General features: G+C 33.7%; 1 long non-coding RNA gene across 1 annotated transcript; it reads left to right on the top strand.

Moving 5' to 3' along the window:
* The first annotated feature begins 2,545 nt into the window (after nt 1-2,545).
* On the top strand, nt 2,546-11,123 carry LOC135216173 (uncharacterized). Its single transcript, XR_010314822.1, has 3 exons — nt 2,546-2,610; nt 7,890-8,121; nt 9,300-11,123. It is a non-coding gene; the product is annotated as an uncharacterized LOC135216173 (long non-coding RNA).
* Nucleotides 11,124-21,446: the final 10,323 nt, after the last annotated feature.

Genomic DNA, 21,446 nt, shown 5'->3' with positions numbered 1-21,446 from the left:
GACTGTTGCTGATTTCATAGATGAAAATGCCAAGTTCCCTTCCTGCTACCTCATCGTATTGCGAATCCGCCAAGCAAGCTAAATTACGCCCACTTCTTCCCGCAGTTGGAACTTACTGCATCTTGTTCTGATTTACAGTATTACACTTGATAAACTAACTTTAGAAGACGCTTTATCCTACTATTTTCACACTAATCTTATCACCGATAGTTCACGAACACTTCTAGATATTTCTCAAATTCTAGTCGTATGTTAAACTTGTGATATCTGTTGATTAATCTGACTTCACGCGGGTACGTCTCACCAAGCAAGATGGCTACTACGAGAGAGAGAGAGAGAGATGAGAGAGAGAGAGAGAGAGAGAGAGAGAGAGAGAGAGATATCGTTAAATGACTTATATGACTATTGTATCATAGTTTATCTGTAAAATTTAACTATATACCAATTTTGACTCTGTATTTGATCATGACCTCTATAGGCGATCTACTAGCCTGTCTAAGTAGAACGGAAAAAGCCGCTATTCGCAAAATAGAGAAGAATCTGTACAAGTGTAACGCTGCTGAAGTAGCCATTACTTTTAATAAAGTATGCTTGAGAGAGGGTCTGCTTCTAAGTACAATGATAATAATAATAATATATTGGAATGAGACCCTCTTTCAAACAAGTATTATTAAAAGATTGCTGCATCAGCTGCATTTGACTTGTAAATAGTCTTCTCTATTTTTCAAATAACTGCTTTCTCTCTGCTATTACAACTGGTGAGTATTGCGCCGATATTATTCATCAGGAGGAGTCAATTTCAGGGATGTTGTTATTGTTGTTGCATTATAATAATAATAATAATAATAATAATAATAATAATAATAATAATAATAATAATAATAATAATATGTTTTATTTCAGCTCAGGGCCATATAAATGGAATATACAAAATACAGACAGTAACATACACAATCTAGATACATGAGGCAACATGATAAAAAAAAGAAAATTAATAATCGGCACTTATCCACAAAATAGCTGAGGTAGCATAAAAACTAGTAATCATAATACTGGTAATAACAATAATAATATTAGAGAGAAAAAAATATGCAATATGAGTAATAACAGATAGTGCACATATTATATAACTTAAATTTCAACTAGAGACCTTAGGTGGTTACAGTAGTCAGGTCCAGAGGGCTAAATACAAATATTGAATGTAAAAAAAAAAAAAAGCTTTAACTTGATAGTAATCACAGTAATAATGAAAAATTAAAATATCAGCAATAAATGTAATAATGACAAAATCTGCATATGACGTCTTGTCAATACAGAGATTAAGTCCTTTAGGGGACAAAGGCCTCATTTTCCCATCTTTCCCACAATTTAGATCTTCTTGCTTCACTCTTTAGGATGCTTTGTATGAGCAAGTTGCTGCTGTTTCTCACTCGGGTTACCAGACTGGACATTGGTCGCCTAAAAATGATTTTTAGATTGTCTAGGTGGTCTTCTATGAACATCTGTGTGGCGGAGTTGTAGCGGGGAGTGTTTGTGAGGCGTCTCAGAATGTCATTGTGCACAACAGTGATGCGTCTCATGGTCTCTTGGGTATAGTTCGTCCAGAGGGAACACCCATAAATATTGTAGCAGTATGAGTGGAAGAGCAGCAGTTTCACGTCTCGGTGACAGAAGGCAAACCTCCTTGCAATCATGTTGCCAGTTGCACATAGTTTACAATGCCTCTGTTCAATGTCTGCCGTATCTTTTAGGTCGTCGGTGATAATGTGACCCAAATACGGAAATTCGTGCACAAATTCCAGAAAGTAAGTAAATAAAATAAATCAATCGATCAAGGTAGAGGTCAAGGTTGGGTGCAGTCGAATCTTTCATAATATAATATAAATAATAATAATAATAATAATAATAATAAACTAACAATAATAATAATAATATACCAATAATAATAATAATAATATATAATAATAATAATAATAATAAAAAATAATAATAATAATAATTAGAAATCATGATAATACTAGTAATGAAGACTCTTATGTATAAGAAAATTGATAAAGATATGAATAAGAACAGGTGAGATGTGCATAATGTAGTGTTTAAAGAATGTGTCTTAAAATACATACGAAACACGTGATGCCTAAGTATAGTGAAATTTAAAACCTTGAAAATAACCCCTGTTGCACCAAAGACCTCCCCAGTTACATACTACTACGAAAAGCAAAAGATAATAAACTGTTAGGTAACTTGAGTGATGAATTTAAAGAGACAGGCGTTTCAAACGCTCCCTTACTTTACATTCACAGATGCCATGAAATGCTTGCTCTGAATGTTAAATGTTCAGGTGTCTCGGAGAGAGAGAGAGAGAGAGAGAGAGTTATGGAGTTCCATTTGACAACGTCTTTATGTGAGAGAGAGAGAGAGAGAGAGGGTAATTGGTGGTTGGATGGTTAACGACTGTATTGGCTGTTGCTGAGTTCTGAGTTGTCTGCTGGGGCTGTTAGCTGTTGGAGTTCTGTTCTGCGTTTTTAGTCAGTTTTCGGTCAGTCTTTGGTGAGAGCTTGTGACAGACAGTATTGTCTGGAACAGTATATTGAAGGCACTGGAAGCCAGGTGGGTTTTGTGTGTTATTGAATTGTGTTTTTGTTTGTTGTTAGTTAGTGTTGTTTGCTTAGAGTTGTTGTGCCAGTGTTGTTGTCTTTGTTGTTGTTGTGATTTTTTGTGTTCTTTCTGCAGTGGTCTTTTGTTGTGTTGTTGAGTTTTTGTTGTTGTGTGAGGTTGTGGATGTGTTCCTTGGTTGTTTGCTGTGTTGTTATGTTGTGGTTGTGTTCCTTGGTTGTTTGCTGCGTTGTTGAGTTGTGGTTGTGTTCCTTGGTTGCGGTTGTGTTGTTGTTATAATTGTGGGGTTGTGGTCTTTGGTTGTGTTGTTGTGGTTCTTATTTTTTGTCTTGTGGTTGTTAGTGTTCCATTGACCTCGACCAGCAGACAGCACAGCATAGCCCTGAGTATCTGAGGTTGGTTGAGTACATGTGTTTGTGTTTTTTTGTTTTTGTGTAGGGATGGGTCAATTGTCATGCATATTCCGTTGTGTAAAGAAGGTGTGACTTGGAGGATAAGTTGGGCAGCTGATGTGATTAGTTTATGGTTGTGGGGGGGGAGGGGGGAATGGTATTTGCCGCTTGCTTTTAAGCTTGTTATCCCGCCACAACTATATAGGACTTCGGAAAGGCTTTCGTTCCTTCATATAAAATCTGTGACAGATCAGCACAGAAACAAGTTTGTTCGTAAAAATAACATCTGTGACAGATCAGCACAGATACAAGTTTGTTCTCTTATATAACATCTGTGACAGATCAGCACAGATACAAGGTTGTTCTGTAATGCGAAAATGAGTTAATTAGAGCAGTTAATAAAAACATCATACTTTCAAGGCATTGTTACGTCATTTGTAGAGGCACTGAAAACGCACATAGCATCATATGTATCAGACGACGAAACAAAAGTCTGCTAACAGGGAAAAAATGGAGAGGAAACCATTGTTCACCAGCTTTTCATTTCGCAATGAATTGAACATTTCAAGGGAAATATGATGCAGTGGATAATTTTAAATAATTCATTCCCATGTCAACAGCTAGATAAGTAGGTGGACATATAGACAGACATGTACAAAGATTCGTGGAATGATGAAAATGAAAGGAAAATCATTCGATCGAGGTTGATGCTTCGTCGAAACCTTGGAAGATAAAGAAAAAATAGTTTATTTTAACATTGAACGACGAATTGACTCTGAAATTTAATTCAAAATTGTCTTTCGAAACACGTGAATAAAAGCATGAACCTCTTTGTTTTCCTTCATCTACTGTAAGGTGGTGAATGCCACTTTTTAATTTAAAAGGTTTATTTACATGTCTATAAATAAAAAAAAAAATCAGATAAAGATATGAACATCCTTTTATTTACGTTGCAAGTCGCCTCTCTCTCCTCTCTCTCTCTCTCTCTCTCTCTCTCTCTCTCTCTCTCTCTCTCTCTCTCTCTCTCTCTCTCTCTCATAGCCACACACCAACACATTAAAGTATAAATGTAATTAACTTTTCATGTACGTTTCAACCTCTCTCTCTCTCTCTCTCTCTCTCTCTCTCTCTCTCTCTCTCTCTCTCTCTCTCTCATAGCCACACACCAACATCGTACACACCAGTCGGGTATAAGTGTACTTAACACTTCATATACGTTCAATTCTCTCTCTCCTCTCTCTCTCTCTCTCTCTCTCTCTCTCTCTCTCTCTCATAGCCACACACCCACACAGTCGGGTATAAGTGTACTTAACACTTCATATACGTTCCAACTTTCTCTCTCTCTCTCTCTCTCTCTCTCTCTCTCTCTCTCTCTCTCTCTCTCTCTCTCATAGCCACACACCCACACAGTCGGGTATAAGTGTACTTAACACTTCATATACGTTCCAACTTCTCTCTCTCTCTCTCTCTCTCTCTCTCATAGCCACACACCCACACAGTTGGGTATAAGTGTACTTAACACTTCATATACGTTCCAACCTCTCTCTCTCTCTCTTACACACACACACAACAGATGTTTTTTGAACAAATTACGAAAGCTCTCAATGATTCAATGGATGAGGATTAGCACCTTCCAACTCCATGAGTTTGTTGATTTTAAACTATTTACTATAAATCGTATGTATGTATACGCCTGTATATATGCATATATATAGTATATATATATATATTATATATATATATATATATATTATATATATATATATATATATATATATATATATATATACATATATATATATATATATATATATATATATATATATACATACATATACATACACACACACACACACACACACACACACATATATTATATATATATATATATATATATATATATATATATATATATATATATATATATATATATATATATATATGTATGTGTGTGTTTGTACATACGTACATATATACTATATACGTATATATACATACATGCATCAATATAATTTTGTCAAGCGCCACGGTTCCTCCATGATAAATGCATCCATAGGATAAATAAATTCTAAATAAATAAATTATATTATATTATATATAATATATATATCTAATATATATATGTATATATATAATGAACATTTTGTCTGAATTACAATTTACCCCCATTAGTATGTAAATAGTACGAAAAACCGCTCAAGATTTGTTACCGAGTAGTATTTTCAGTATTCATATAATACCAAACCATCTGAACTCCCCTTCCCCACTATATCCCTTCCCCGTAACTACCCTCCCCCTCCCCCTCTCACCCCCTATCCCTGTATCAAGTATGTATGTCTCTCCTGTAAAAAAGCCACAGGGTCGCGTGGTCTCGTAAGCAACTGTAAAGAGCTTCTCTGACAGTGTGAGTTACCTCTAAATATTATATGATATTCTAGAGTTGGGTATTGGGCAAAATACTATGATAGTTTGTTATTGTTTATGATAAGTGTTCTTAATGTTATAATAGATAGAGATTGTATGTAAAATTTACAGCTATTCAACGGAATGTAGTAAATGGCTCTTTTATGGAAATAATGGTAAAGAAGAGACCTTTTTTTATGTTCTGTCATTGATAACGACGTAATGTTTCAGAATGTCACATTAATGTGAATAATCCCAACAGTTGGCAATGAATTACGTGAAAGGTTCTATAGAACTCATTTGTTCGTACTTTGATGATTTTTTCCCGATCAATTCATACTAGGCTGATGAACGCTGCCAATGAATGACCTGATTTTATTATATATCATAGATACGGGTCTTAAAATATAAAGCAACAGTAATTCATTATGTCTTATTTTACTGTGTAAAGTCCGTTTTGGTCTAAAAATGTAAAGCAGCAGTTATTCATTATGTCTTATTTTTCTGTGTAAAATCCATTTTAAAACAGTGAAAAAACTATGTAAATGATTACAAGTAAGATCCTCACCTTGCCTTATCTTACAGGCACCTTTAATGTCTACCAGAGAATTGCTAACGCATCTCCCGGCATATTTTGCACATACAAAAACAAAATTCTGTGAAAGATAAAAAAAAAAAGATGATATCGATACTTTACACGATTCAGGTACATCGGGTATATAACTGCAAAAGACAGAGTACGATAATTGCCCTCCTGCCACAATACAGATCTGGCAGCAGCAGCAGCAGCAGCAGTAATATATTGTTCTTTCAGGGATGGTCTATATCCCCCGGTCCTATCACTGAATAAACCTAACTACTGCGAACTGCAACTTGGAAACAGATCACATAACGGTAATATATCTCTCTTTCCGTCTGCCCGTCTATCCATCCTATTCTGTAGAGCAATAACGCCCAAACGGGTACCAGGGGACGAGAGGAGTTAGGGTTGGGGGGCTCGTTAGGGAGGAGGATGAGGGGGAGTTATTAAACTGGAGAGAATGGAAGGGAGGAATAGGAATGTGAGGAAGAATATCAGTGTTAATGGAGGGAGAGAAGGGACGGAACTGGTGAGAGAGTTGGCGTAGGATAAGGAGGATGCTCTCACAGATAAGTCTTCTGGGAATACAGAGGAGTAGACAGGGAAGGACCTGCGTTCTCAGGTTACACTGGAGATTTCAGGTGTACGGGATGATAAATGTCCCTGTGGCTTTTTTACAGGAGAGAAATTTATTAGATTAAACTCGCGTGAATTACTGGATTAAATTCTAGAAGCCGTACGAGTATATGTATGTAGAGACATAACGATTCTTTGTGTTACTCTCTCATAGCAAGGGCTTTTGCAGTATAGATAAAAACACCTAGATCTGTAAGGCAAATGTCGGAGTTCCTCATCTGTCGATTTTTAGATTCTAAAAGGAAATTTATTTTTCTGATATGACACTCCTACATCTTTTGTGCTGGAAGAGTAGATATCACCCATGTAATCGAATTTTCTGTCAGATGTAACATATTAGTATAAATTTTCATTTGTTTGCTATTGTTTGCATGTTAGGGATTACCAGTTCTCAAAGACTCCTTGCGAGTTAGTCATCTGAAATAAATGACAAAATTCTCATGGTATAGCCTCTACTATTTGCATAGCATTGCAAAAACTAACTCGTCCGTTAAGCTTGAGCCATCAAAGTTGACTTTACCAGCTCCCGTGAAGAATTTATAAGTGCTTGGTATTATTTTCTATTGGGAAATCACGTTAAAAAAAACTTCAGTCACAATCTGGACAATTCACATTAGCATTACGTAACTAGGTACCAATCATATGTTGAAAGTTCTCCATTCATCAAAAAATTCATCTTAGTTTCTGCATTCATTCAGAAATTTGTCTTGCTTGCACTAGAATTGTCTATTTCATTTACTGACCACTATCTCTATGGTTATAGTATATAACATATATCTAATCATGGATAATATTGAACAATATATTTATTAAAAATTTTAATATTTTGTGAAAAAAAAACATTCTTTTACAATGTCGCCATTATATATTTTCTTTATAGAAAACATTTACATAATATAATTTCCTACGCCTAGACAATATAAGTAAGAAAATATCAATTTTGTTAACCAGTTTTCATTTCGTGTTAATTCAAATAATTAATAGCAGAGGACGTTAATATATTGTATTTGGATTATCTAAATGAATTATTTACTTTCAGTTTAAAAAGATCGCCCCACCCCCTCCATAAAAAGAAATAAAAATTTTCGTTTCTTGCTCTCTCTCTCTCTCTCTTGAATTGAATTAAGTTCATGATTTCCGAATCCTTAGTTTTAAGAATATCATTACTACCAAGATTACCAGTTAGCAAAAAACAAGCAATAATATTAAGGAATCTGATACGCAAAAACAGATGTCTTACATATTTTTATTTTTATTTTCAGACGTCGCGGCCAAAGGAATAACCGAATCGACGCTGCTCTCTTTTGGCCCATAATTAGGGGAGATAAAGTTACTAGAGTCAAGGAAACTGGGAGACCGAGAATATTCAACATATTGGCCGAAGAAGGAAAGAACTGTCACCGAGCTATGCAGTTCGGTGATTTCTGAGTTCCACAAAGGCTGTGTGGGGGAAGTAACCTTCAGTCTGATGGCATTACTGGGGTCAGCGGAATGGTGGGAGAGAGAGAGAGAGAGAGAGAGAGAGAGAGAGAGAGAGAGAGAGAGAGAGAGAGGGGTCATCTTTTGGCTAAAGGAAAAATGCTGCAGGGCAAATTTAAACCTGTGTTCATGGACAGAAATTGTATTTTGGTTCATCTTCTCGAGAAAAATAAACAACCAATTAAGCTGTAAAATAAAAGACATGATTGGATTGATAAGATTTGGAGAAGAAGGAAATCTGTTTCCATAAATTAGACAGATTTACTCTGCGCCTGTTCTTTTGGAGAGAGAGAGACAAACCCTCGGGGCATCAAAATAATAAGGTCAGGATTTTTACAGGAAGGGGAAACCCTACATATAACTAATAAAATTTGAAGAACATCAGTTAGTATCTAAATACCTTTCATGAGTATGCGTAGCAGCCTGGAGTATATGATTTCTCTTTAAGAAAGTTTACAAGGCAAATGGATATATTCTTTGATTTGTAATTCCATAAATGAAATTATTCTAATTCTTGTTTATTTAGAAAACATTTCTTTTAACTTATACTCTTGACGATCTTTGAAGGGAAATTGTCGAGAGTCTAAGCAAAGTAGTTTCTTCACACTCTCCATTAAAAGGAAATGTTTGATTTTGGCATCTTTATCCCAAGTAACTGATTTAGATTACAGTAACGTCTATAACCTCATATTGACGATCTTCCCTTGATATTCTATTCCTGGTATTTACCTCGCCTTCCTCTCCCCTGCTTTTTCCTTTATCCTTTTTCCCTCTTACTTTTCTTATCACCTTCTTCCCCCATTCAATGAGATGTCTCCCTCGTAGCAAATTTCCCTAATGGTTCCTTTGAATCTTCTTTTTTTTTTTTACTCGGTAGGTAGTGATTGATTAAGATCTTCATTTTTTTAGAGAGACTGAACGACTTATTTACATAATTAAGTCTACTGGGTCCGATTCTTAGTTTCTGTTAATTAGTAGAGGGTATAAATTGTATTTATATTTATTTTACGTAGTTTTAGTAGTTTGCATTAAAAAGATGTTTTTGTCTGTGGCTTCAAGTAATGTCACTATAATATTGAGGATCATGACTGAGAGTTGTCAGCAAGGCATTTGAGTACCTTAGAATAGAACTTAAAAAATTTTCGCATAAAATACTCTTTTATAAATATATTTCTTTTTTTTTTCAACAACAGGCCAGATGGACTGCTCTTTCCGCAAGATGGAGAGACAAAGGAAAACGAAGAATTATAATTACCATCGAGTATTCGTGGGAAGTCGTCTTCAGTTTGTTACCAGCCCGCCTAAAAGGACTCGCTCTACATTACTGAGCTCATCGGTGGAGTGGACGAAAACGTACCATAGGAGAGAGAGAGAGAGAGAGAGAGAGAGAGAAGAGAGAGATTCCGCCTCGTGTCGGATGGAAGAAGGATCGGGAAGGAGATAAACCTTTAGTTCTGAGTTTTGACGAATCGCCTTCGATACAGTCTTATCTGAAAGGCAGAAATAACATGGTCCAGTCAAAATAGGAGAGTGCTATTTACGAAAAGGGGAAGATAAGACCAATTTACACAGTGAAAATGGGATGGATAAACGCAATAGTCATCGAAATGGGCTCCTAGGTTTTATGTTCATGTAAAATTGACAAATTAAACTAAACCATCTATTTCAAGGTAAGTTTTAAACAGAAAACAAAGTAATTTTATCTACCTGAAATGTTTAAGTTTTACATTAATGAAAGTCATTGTGGATAAGGTTCGTTTCCTATAGCATATCAAATCAAGTTTAACTGCCATTTATTTTATCAAACTTTTACATCAACGCTAGAAAATCATTGAATAATACTGCGTTGATTTACAGTTGTGTACGGAAACAAAAATTACATGTAAGAAAGGGAGTCTGTCCTGCTACCCCCATTTTAATTTTCCTTAATTTCTGAACATTTAAGAATATTTACTTTATTCGTTTTTAAGTTATTTCCAGTTCATCCCCAATTACGTTTTGTCTTGTAACGCAGATATTTACTTTTTTATTTTGAAATATAAGTAATCGCCTCGTTTGTAACATACTGGTAATAGCTATCCTCAGATGGTTCTTAATTCAGTTATTTTGCTAACAATTAGCTTTAAGAGTTCTTGTTATTCTTGTAATCAGTTTCCCATCAAATAACCTCCCATTCTAATGTAAATCATTCTTTAATATCCTTAAATTTTCTAATCCTCTCGTATGATCCAGTTTCCTTTTTCACCATATTTTCTTATATTGTTTAATTGAAGACATATTTATATTCATGTCCTCTAAATACATTGCAGTCTTTACCTTCATTTGCAATTGATCTTAATATTGTAAGTAAAAAATTTTGTAATTATGGTTAACAAAGGTTGTATCAAGACTGGCATTCCTTCGCATGATATAGGAACTTTTTGTTAAGACTAGGACCTTTTTGATCAATTATTAGAAAGTTTTGGACAATTGATTGCAATTCAGCCATGTTGCAGGGGCCCCCATCCCAAAACAAAGAAGAAATGCACTCCGTTGTCAAAAAATTCATAACTATGCATGGAAAATGGCCATATTTGGATAATTGATTGCAGTATGATCATATTGCAGGGAGACAAAGTAGGCCTTACTATTCAGGCATTTTTTGCCTACTGCAATGTGTTCGGTTGCAATCAATTATCCAAATATGCTCATTACTCATGGATAGTCATCAATTGCTTGCCAACAGGCTGCATTTTATATAATACTTATTATTAAAGATTAAAGAATCTATGTTGTTCCTATATGTCACTTGTGTGATGATATGTAACAGATAATAGATTTCATTTTCGACAAATTTAGGATGTTCTGCTCTTACACCTTGTTAGCTACTAAATACATAAAATCATTGGAAGTGTAATGAAATATATAAACCTGTTCTATACACGCAATGTTTTTTTTATTTTCCTTGAATTAAGAATGTAACCAGTCAGTCCTTTTTGGCGTATATGACTACACTACCCTCATGCATTTTAGCCAAATGAAGGAACACTTGTTTTTACAAATAATAAAATTGTTTTCAATAGACAATTGTTGATAAATTGTCGTAATAATTATTTATAAGTGTATGTTTTACTATATAAAAGCAATAAAGAGAAAGGGACATTTTATCTTTTTTATTTCCTGATAAATTTAAATAGACTTTATTTATTAGTTTAGACTCCTTGGATAAGTCTACGTCTTACACCACTTAATCAAAACCTGGTAACTCTTCTACGAAGAAAAATATCGAATATTTAGCTGATAAAAGCTTTTCTTTAAATCATATGCACTTGTAAATCTTTGGAATCGATTTTAAGACTTTATGGAAATATGCATATATATAATAAATACAATATATGTGTTCATACATTTCGGTTAGGAATTTGAAGTTCAGTGACAAATGGCATCTTACTCATGACGTGGGTTACTTCGCCGAGTTCCTCGAGTTTATGCGTTGCTGTTCGAAATTTTTCCAAAAGTTCGAAATTTTCATGAATTCCGATTTTTCTTACTTTCTTTAAATTTTCCTTTTTTATGGCGTATACCAGTAAATAGGAGCTATAAAAGATAAATATTATGAAAATAAATACAATAATTGAAATAAAGAAAATTTTCTTTTATCAGACTCATGTCATTTTTGGGAGTTTAGAAAGGGCCTCTCTGAAGGTTTTATCATTTTTAGTATTATTTGATAGATAGAGAAAGAGAGGAATAGTTATTATGTATTGAATTGCAAGCAGTGCTAACATTATCATTGGACAATTTTATATGTTTAGAATTTTTAAATTATTTTTCTATCAAATTATTTTTCTGTATTTTAATGTAAATTATTTACTAATCCACTCCATTATATAATAGCAATAAAGAAAAAAAATGAGATTTGATTGTAATTATTTCCTGATAATTTTATATCGATTTTATTTATTGCTTCAGCCTCTCACACCACTTAATACAAAAAATGGCAACACTTCTTCAAGGAAAAATTACGACTATTGAGCAGATAAAGCCATATCATCAAGTCATATGCTTTTGTAGATCTTTTAAATTGGCTTTAAGACGTAATGCAAATATGCATACATAAAAATACAAGGTATGTTTTCATGTATTTCGGTTAGGAATTTGAGCTTCAGTGACAAATGGCATCGTTATTCGTGACGTGACAACACCTGTAATTAATGATGTCATCGACAGCCAATAGCAGGGCAGGAATTTCCCGCCCAAAAATGGGCTACTTCGTTGAGTTCCTCGAGTTTATGCGTTGCTGTTCAATATTTTTCCAGAAGTTTGAAATTTTCATGAATTCCAGTTTTCCATATTTTCTTTATGAGCTATATAAGATATATATATAAAATATATATATATATATATATACTAGTATATATATATATATATATATATATATATATATATATATATTATGAACAATTATTGAAAAATTAAATGCATAAATATTAAAACAAAATTGTTGATGCATTATCATAATAATTATGAGAAATATCGAATATTTAGCAGATAAAGGCATTTCTTTAAATCATATGCACTTAAATCTTTGAAATCGATTTTAAGACTTTACGGAAATATGAATGTATATATATATGTTCACACATTTCGGTTAAGATTTGAGATTCAGTGACAAATGGCATCTTACTCATGAAGTGACACAAAGTGTAATAAATGACGTCATCGACAGCCAATAGCAGGGCAGGAATTTCCCGCCAAAAAATGGTTACTTTGCCGAGTTCCTCGAGTCTATGCGTTGCTGTTCAGTATTTTTCCAGAAGCTCGAAATTTTCATGAATTCTGATTTTTCTCATTTTCTTTATTTTCCTTTTTATGGTGTATGCCGGTAAATAGGAACTATAAAAGATAAATATTTTGAAAATAAATATATTAATTGAAATAAAGAAAAAGTTCTTTTATCACACTCATGTAATTTTTGGGGGAGTTAGCTAGAGAGGACCTCGTGTGTGTAGATGTTATCATTTTTAGTATTATTTGACAGATGGAATAAAATAAATACATGAATTGGGAGAGGTTAGAAAGGACCTCTGATCGTGGAGGTGTTCTCATTTTTATTATTATTTGATAGACTCAGAAAGAGAAGACTAGTTATGTATTGCGTTGCATCAGTGTTTAACTTATCACTGGACGATTTTGTATGTTTAGTATTTTCAATTATTTTCCTATCAAAAGATTTCTGTTTTTTAATGTAAACTATTTACAGATCCACTTGCTTAGTCCACTACATTAACAATATCCCTTTCTTTAAGAAGATACAGTTGATTTTAATCGTATTTTCAAACCCTGATTTGATTACAAATAAAATAAATTCTCCAAGCCAATCGGACAAAGTTGTTGAAGCATCACGACTGTGTCAAGTGAAGAGAAAATTTGATTGTCTGGAGACGGGTCTCTCTTGAAGGTAGTACATTCTTAAGTGATCAAGTGAATAATATATTTAAATTCAAAAGTTATATAATACATATAAAAAATTTATGAATCGATATAGTTTCTAGAGAAGATATGAGAGATAATAAATTTCACCTTGTTAGTTATAAGATACATGAAATCGTCTGAAGTGTAATGAAATATAAACTTGGTCTATATTTCCTGAGGCTGTCTTTTCTCAGAGCAAGAACTGTAGCCACTTAGACAAGTTTGGTGTCTATGTCTACGCTACCCTATAGCATTGTAGCCAACTGAGTGAACACTAATTATTACAAAAAGCTGGTTTTATATTGAAAATTGTAGATGAATCCTAATACCAATTATTTCTAAGCATTTATTTCATGATATAAAAGCAATGAATAATAAATGAGATTTTATCTTTTTTATCTCGTGATTAATATTAAAGAATTTATTCATTACTTCAGACTCCTTGGATAAGTCTACGCCCCTCACACCACATAATCCAGAACTGGTAACTCTTCTTCGAAGAATAACGAACATTTGGCAGATTATGGCATTTCTTGAAATTCTTTGCACGTGGAGATCTTTTAAATAGATTTTAAGACTTTATGGAAACATGCATATATGAAAATACAAAGCATGTGTTCATGCATTTCTGTCAGGAATTTCAGGTTCAGTAACAAATGGCATCTTATTCATGACGTGACAACACTTGTGATAAATGACGCCATCGGCAGCCAATTACAGGGCAAGAATTTCCCGCCTAAAAATGAGTTCTTCGTCGAGTTCCTTCAATTTATGCGGCGATGTTCGATATTTTTTCAGAAAAGTAGAAATGTTTTATGAATTATGGTTTTCCTTATTTCCTTTATATTTTAGTTTATTTTAGTGTATCTTGATGAATATGAGCTATATAATATGTTGTTAATGATAATTATAAAACTAAATTCATTAATTAAAATAAAGAATATGCTTTTATCATACCCATGTCATTTTTGAGGGTTAGGAAGTACTTCTGTGTAAAGAGTGACAGAGCTAATTATATATCATATATATAATATATATATATATATATATATATATATATATATATATATATTATTTTATATATAATATATATATATATTTATAAATATATATATTATCTTATATATATATATTAATTATATAATATATTGAACTGGAGTACTGTTTAACTTATCACTGGACAATTTTATATCTTTAGTATTTTTCAATTATTTTCCTGGCAAATGATTTCTGTATTTAAACTAAATTACGAATCCACTTGCTTAAACCCTACTTCATTAGCTTTTTATCTCTTTCTCTCATAAGATTAAATTAATTTTAATCGCATTTTCGAACCTCTTTTTATGAAAAATAAAATAAACTCTTCAAACGATTCAGACAAAGTGAAAGTGAAGAGAGAACTTATATTATCTATAGAGTTGGTGATTTGTGGGTAGTATATTTTCAAATGATCAAGTTGGGATGGTATAAATTTATTCATAATTATCTAACAGGCACAATTTAATATTGGTATATATATACATATTAAATTATATATATCTATATATCCTAGTATAATATAATATATATATATATGTATGGTAATATAATATATATATACATATTAATGTATAGTTATATAGTAGATATATTATTCATATAATTATATTATATATATTATATTAGTATATATATATGTATATATATATTTTGATGGGTATGGAAACCAAGGCCAGTAACTTCAACGGAATCTTGGTAGCTATTTGATGTTTTTTGGCATCTTCTCGGATGCGGGTATTATGTATCCTTGTACTGCTGGTAGGACTCCTTCAGGGGCTGGTGAAGTCTACATGTTTCGACCATCTCCGTGGTTTTCATCAGGACGTTGGTGAGGACGAACTGGATGAGAACTGGGTTCAGATAGGCTTTTATAGGAGGGGTGGGCGGGGTCAATTTGACCTAGGTAAAGGTGCAATTTTTCTTACTATTGCCATAATATTAACAATAATTATTTTGCACTAAAATAACATTAGTGAATTGTACAGATTTCATTTTTTCTATCTATTTCTTTATAGAATAATTCTGTTTAGATAACGTTGCAAATTTTCGTATTTTAACCTTGATTATAGCTTTTATAACAATGGTTTTACAATATATTTACAAAATTCATTCTACAGATTCCGTGAACCATATTAAAGCATAAAAAAGGTACACATTTTCTTTCCATATAGAATTACTAGATTGTGAAAATGACTGATCAAATAACTATTAAATTTATCCAGTGCATTGTTAAGGTTAAGTTAGATTCACATTTGTAAACGTACAAGGATTATGCGTTTCTAGAGTAAACATTTCACCCCTTTCAATATTGTTGACAAAGTAAGATTTTATGAGACATAGCAAAACTTTTATTCTACAAGCAAGCCTATGTATGAAGCTGTGAGGTTCTTGGACAACAAAAATCTACCATGTATTGAAAATCCCAAAGTCATGATAATTGTTTTCTTCCTTTTTTTTGGCCTATCATAACCAAACCTCTTTACCTTCACAAATAAAAATTGAGAGCTCTAACAACAGACTCTTCAGAAAACATAATATGCATACGTTCCTTGTCTGACCTTTTACATTACGACATAGTAAAACGTCAAACGTCACAGTTGTAATTAGTAGAATTTGTATTCACTTAGCATAGCACGAGAAAATTTCAATTTTTGGCCACTGATTAAAACTTTAGCCAATTGAAAATAATCAGATGACATCAATCTCAGAAATGAAAATGCCATCCTTTTGAAATGGTATAATAAAATCTGCTTTGATTTATATAGATTTTTGGCATTATGCCATGGGAGTGCATTGTACCTTGTAAGTTACAGCTATGCAATGTATTCTCAATATTTATTGATAGAAGATTTAAAATCATTAACATATTTTTCGGTAAAATTTCTTATTTAACCAGATTTGGAAGGACTTTAAGAAAAACTTCTACATCTAAAGCTATTCCTCCTCACAAAGTTACCATATTACATTAATCTTTCACAGAGAGCCAAAAATAAGTTAGATATAAATCTTCAATAGAAGATTTTGAGGAGATTATAATCTTTGGAAGTTTGTAAAACACCGCCCATTCACTACATCGTCTTCCCCCTTCACTCTGAAAGGAAGCGTTGGAAATTGATATTATCTCACCTCAGGAATTGATTTAGAGGAGAAACATATTATCCCTTCCCTCTTATTTACGGGCTTCCTCCTCACACTTTCCTTCCTGGGGTTTTCGTCCCTTTCCTCGCCCCTGCTGTTGTCTCTTCCCTCTTTTATCTTCTTTTCTCTTATCACCGTCTTCGTCTCACAGTGAAATATTTTCCTAGTAGCACATTTCCATTTCCCTAATGGCTCCGTGTTTTTTTTTTTTTTTTTTTTTTTTGCTGGTGATCTCGACCGAGAACTTTGTTTTGGGGGAGATGGAACGACTTATTTGCACTGTTAATTAGGTCTATTAGGTCAGGCTCTTTGCTTGTATTATTTCAAAGTTCCAGCCATTAATTAGTCGGGGAATTTATTCACTCCTGTTTGACTTATGAAGCATGCTTTGCTTTACTTTCGCAGTTTGAGCGTTTTGTTCAAGGAAGAGTCTCTCTCTCTCTCTCTCTCTCTCTCTCTCTCTCTCTCTCTCTCTCTCTCACACACACACACACACACCCAGTATGTTTTGCTTACGCAGTTTAAGTATTTTGTTCAAAGTAAGTCTCTCTCTCTCTCTCTCTCTCTCTCTCTCTCTCTCTCTCTCTCTCTCTCATACACACACACACACACACACTAGTTTTTTGCTTTACCAGCTGAAGCATTTTGTTCAAAGAAAGTCTCTCTCTCTCTCTCTCTCTCTCTCTCTCTCTCTGTGTCAATAATGACTCGAGAAAATCTCATTCTGCAAAATCATGGCTCTTCAAACTTCTAAGCAAATATAACAGTCACCTCAATGCTTTCTCTTTACCCAAGGATGCAGGAAACATGAATAATGCTAACGAAAAAAATTGTGGGTTTTAAAGAACAATAAATGACTAAAGTCAAGGCAACTGGAAACCTGGATAAATTCAGATTCCAGCAAAGGGATGGTTTTTTTTTTTTTACTTCCGCTGATTATATGCGAGAAGAGGTGGACATAAGGACGGTATACCATATGGCAGGAGATAAGTAATGTTTCTTGTAAATAATCTTGGTAACAGTGGCTCAAACTGTAACAGGAGAGAGAGAGAGAGAGAGAGAGAGAGGGAGAGAGAGAGAGAATCAAATCGTCGAGATGACGTTAAAATGATTAGACGAATTGGTTCTGACAGTTTCGTCGAGGAAGCAGCCCAGAATAAGAACGAAATTCACAAACAAGGGAAGATACGACCAATGCAAGCAGCAGAGTAGCTAACGACGAGAGATCTCATACATTTTACATAAAACCTTTCAGATTCACTAAGAGCGTTTGGGAAAACAAGACTTGAAAAGAACCTAATCGTGCACTTTGGTAATGGATTGAGAGCCTCCCCTATGGAGGATGTATAGAAATTTAAAAATGTAAAAGCTCTTACTCTTATTATTACTAAACAATATTTTTCTCATGTTGTTATCAGGAATGTCCATTGTGTTTTCAGAGGCTATTCGTTGTATATATTCGTTCCATCTGTAGAAGCTGCTGTTAAGAGTATATAGAGTCAAAGGAAAGTTTTGTCGACGATCTGGGATGAATTTTTTAATCATTTGGATTTCTTCTTTGCCTTCCTCACCGAGTTTCTCATTTTCTTCCTTCGTTGGACATGATCAGGGGTAAATAAATCTTCGTGTGAGATGTGGCCAGATTTGTCGTCAGTGATGTTCAACAGCGTTGGCTATCAGTTATCTGAAATGAAAAACAAAATGTTCAAAGATATAATAAGAGAAAAATTTCTAATGGAACATAATGATGATTGTGTCTGTCATTAAATAAGTAGCCATGGAAGTTTAGGAAATAAACATTTATAATATTGCGGTATATGGTGAAATATGTCGAGTCTATTCTTAAAACAATTACGAATTATGTTAAGAATAAATAACCTGAAATAGATAAACAAATCCATTGTTATGTGTGGTTATAAATATGTTTAAAAATAAAGTCAGACAGAGTTTTCGAGATCTTGTACGATCTGTTGGTTAGATTATCTAATACATGTCATGTTTAAATATAAGGAAAAGAAATTTTTTTTAAAAAATGGGATAGAATTAATACAAAACAGATCGAGTGTCACTTCCTAAGCTTCTCCTCCCCTCGAACCCACTTCGATCTCCGGATTTGTCTGATATCTCTCCCTGCACCCTCTCACTCAACGTACCTTTCCCAACTCTCTCTCTCTCTCTCTCTCTCTCTCTCTCTCTCTCTCTCTCTCTCTCTCTCTCTCTCTCTCTTCCGCGTCCCTCCATCTTCTTTCCTGAAGTAATCATACTTTTGACGCCAATGAATGGAGCCAAGATTCGACCACTCGAGCAATGACTCCATTTTCCGGCGGGACTTGGGATGCCAGTTCCTTGCTCGAGTCTGCCTGTGAGGTTTCCATTCTCCTCTTTCTTAGGAAACTTCATCTTCTTCTTCTTCTTCTTCTAGATTAAGGCTGGGCATATTCCACCAACGGCTCTTGCCTTATGGTGGTCCGTAAGTTTGGTACATTGTGAAGTTGATTCTGGGAACACCCCGACTTTGTACCATCAACAGAATCCTGAAAGAAGAGATCTTTGCAGCATCATTATCTTGTTATCGTACAATAAGAAAAATCGTAAAAGAAACATTACTTATCGGAGGCTATAAGAATGTTAAAAGTTATAGGTCATTCCAACGCTATCGGTATAAATTGTTTGACTGCTATTGCCTTGAGGTTATGCTTTTTTCATTGTTATTATTATTTTGATTTACTGTTCGATAAATATAGTAACGAACGTAGTTGCATTCATGCAAATAACCAGAATGCATGTTATCGTTATTTGATACGATATTAAAATTCATGACATTCATAAACTCCAAATATTTTCTTTTTACTTTTCAAATTAAGCTGAAAAAGGCACGTGATTTAATATACAAACCAATGATAATTATCGTATGAAAATATAAATGGTGCTTACATTCTACCTGATATCTTAATTACCTTATTCTTGAGTTTAGATAGCAATAAAACATAATTCTCTGTTAGAACTTGTAAAAGCATGAATAAAAATGTTCTTAAGATTAAACAGACGTATCCCAGACGTATACCGCACCTTTCTAAAAATTTGAGTTTTTTACAAATCGGAAAAAACATTCGGTAATACCAACAGAATCAAACTATTTGAAACAATAGCAGACAATGTTCACAAGGTAGTTTCGATTACCTGTTAATGATAAAATTAAGCCAATAACTTAGTGATATTTTCCTTATAAATCTTTAATAAATATTCATTGTCTTACGCCATAACTCGAAAAAAATACCCACATTCCCTCCCCATCAAAAGAATGAATATTATGCACATTTAGTAAAATGTAGATTTACACTATAGCCTTTGTTTTTATTCTCTCACATTCATCAGTTCAATTATCTATGTTTACCTTCTTTCCTATAACTTCATTATATTTCCTTCGTGTATCAAATCAAACAACTAACATAGAGGCTTAGACAAATAGATAAGCCTGGAAAATAGCGTTTGCTATTGATAATCCATAACATCAGAAAATTATTTACAGTTCAGAAATATCTACTCCCTTCTTTTCCAAGTACTCTCTCTCTCTCTCTCTCTCTCGCTCTCTCTCTCTCTCTCTCTCTCTCTCTCTTTCTCTCTCTACTAGTCACCATCATCGCCGCTATTGATAATCCACATCATCATAAAATAATTTACAGTTCAGAAATATTTATTTACTTCTTATCCTGGTATTCTCTCTCTCTCTCTCTCTCTCTCTCTCTCTCTCTCTCTCTCTCTCTCTCTCTCCATCATCGCCACAATGAAATGTTTTTCCCGTGGCAAATTTCATTAATGGTACCTTTGAAAGTTTTTTTTTTCTGAAGCAGGTGATGTTTGATCAAGATCTTCATTTTTGGAGGGACTGGGCGACTTATTTACATAGTTAATTAAGTCTATTAGGTCCAGTTCTCAGCTTCTATTAATTCGGGGTACAAACCATTAATCAGTGGGGACGTTTAGCAAATTGTATTTGGTTTATCAGGCTGCATTACTTGCTTTCCCAGCTTAAATATTTCGCTCGTGTAAATGATCTCTCTCTCTCTCTCTCTCTCTCTCTCTCTCTCTCTCTCTCTCTCTCTCTCTCTCTCTCTCTCTCTCTCTCTCTCTCTCTCTCTCTCTCTCGGGACCGTATAACTCAAGATAACCACAAGTTGTACAATCAGGACTATCTACTGATTACGAATACGAAACTTAAACATAGCAGAATCTCTCTCTCTCTCTCTCTCTCTCTCTCTCTCTCTCTCTCTCTCTCTCTCTCTCTCTCGGGAACGTATAACTCATGATAATCACAAGTTGTACAATCAGGACTATCTACTGATTACGAATACGAAACTTAAGCATAGCAGAATCTCTCTCTCCTCTCTCTCTCTCTCTCTCTCTCTCTCTCTCTCTCTCTCTCTCCAGAACCGTGTGACTCAAGATAATTACAATGTGTAAACATGACCGTTTATTGATGAAGAATAAGGAACTGACAGCGAAGGATATGAAACGAAAATGACGAGAACTTAAATTTTTTTTTTTTAATGCTCTTGTTTATCTAGGTTAGAGAAAAATGAAAACCATGATTAGTAAAGTAAACTTCCCGAGATTGTCCAAGAAAGGGACGAGGTACCTTATCATAGAATATATGTGGAAAGATGTGTCGTTAAGTTTGGTACCAGACTGTAGAAAAGAGATCATTCTTT

The sequence above is a fragment of the Macrobrachium nipponense genome, chromosome 6, assembly GCF_015104395.2.
Source record: "Macrobrachium nipponense isolate FS-2020 chromosome 6, ASM1510439v2, whole genome shotgun sequence".
In the NCBI taxonomy this organism is placed as follows: domain Eukaryota; kingdom Metazoa; phylum Arthropoda; class Malacostraca; order Decapoda; family Palaemonidae; genus Macrobrachium; species Macrobrachium nipponense.
The sequence above is the reverse complement of the archived record's forward strand: the minus strand, read 5'-3'. Positions and strand labels throughout refer to the sequence as shown.